General features: G+C 31.7%; 1 long non-coding RNA gene across 1 annotated transcript; it reads right to left on the minus strand.

The window, feature by feature from the left end:
- Positions 1 to 309: 309 nt before the first annotated feature.
- LOC131599064 (uncharacterized) lies at positions 310 to 1,023 on the minus strand. Its single transcript, XR_009282528.1, has 3 exons — positions 814 to 1,023; positions 580 to 716; positions 310 to 432 (listed from the first exon to the last, which is right to left on the minus strand). It is a non-coding gene; the product is annotated as an uncharacterized LOC131599064 (long non-coding RNA).
- Positions 1,024 to 1,239: the final 216 nt, after the last annotated feature.

Here is a 1,239-nt window from a genome sequence, read left to right on the forward strand (position 1 = left end):
CCTCGAGTTATGAAAACTAGAGTTATCCCTCAAAGAAGGATACTCAACAATCAACCAAGGAACAGAGAAAAACACCAAACAACAAGGAGCAATATAGTGTTTGGAGGTTCTGTTGATAAAAGATTAGCAGCATATGCAACAAATCAAATCCATCATCGGTTCGGTTTCACCCACCTTGATGATACTACAAATTCGATTATGAGAAAGCTCGGAAAACAATTTCATACTATCTAACAAATTTATGAGTCAATGATTGTAAATAAGAAATAGCAAAAATTGATTTAGAAAGTATTTAATTTTGTTCTTTACCTTCCGCATCGTATAATCTTCCCAATGCTGCAGGAGGCCATTGACAGGAGTGTTACCCATGAGAATGATTTCGTCAACGTCGAACTCAAGTTTACATGTGAACAACTGAAACAAGGGCTCTCACTAAATGACAAAAGATAAAACAGGATGAGCAAATCTGGTCCTAAAACATAATATTAACTCTCTCACTAGTAAATAAAGCAATGACCTTAACGTCGAGGAAGCAATGATTACGACTTGTGCATGTAAGAATAAAACAAAAATATTGACCTTTATATTCAATGCATCTTTTCATTATTGGAGATGGTGAACACGACGAGTCGTCTTTGTAAAACTAAGAGTCAAGAACTGATACGGGACTCGGTTGTTGTAACTTAATATTTCTGATATATTGTTCAGTAATTAACCTATGCACCGTAATTAAACTAATCTCGTTAATCAATTAATTAACATCCAATACCATTAATTAAATTAATAAAAAAAATTAAATCCAAGTTAACAAACCTCTGTGTCGGTGTGTGAAGAGGCACTGAAACTACTGTCAGAAACCATCCCGAGATTTTCATGATTGTTGTAACTCATCAGTCACCATGTCACAGTATAGTATAATATCCTGAGACTCATCATCTTCCTCCCTGCTAATGAAAGTACTCTTAACTGTTAATAGTTTACAATTTCCCTATTCTATTTGAACAAGCTTACCATTAAAATAAGAATAAAAATACCATCACTAAATACTTTTAATCTAAATAATGTCGCAATAACATCAAAGAAACATGAAAAATGATAATATGGTTCCTCTTACATTTATTTACTCAATGAAAAATAGCTAGAAAACTATTAATATTTCAAATTATATAACCTACAAGTAAAAGTTTACATTTTGTCCAATATTCAGGCTTAAAAATAAATGTTTAAAATATAATTAAA

This window comes from Vicia villosa, linkage group LG4 (assembly GCF_029867415.1).
Source record: "Vicia villosa cultivar HV-30 ecotype Madison, WI linkage group LG4, Vvil1.0, whole genome shotgun sequence".
Taxonomy (NCBI): Eukaryota; Viridiplantae; Streptophyta; class Magnoliopsida; order Fabales; family Fabaceae; genus Vicia; species Vicia villosa.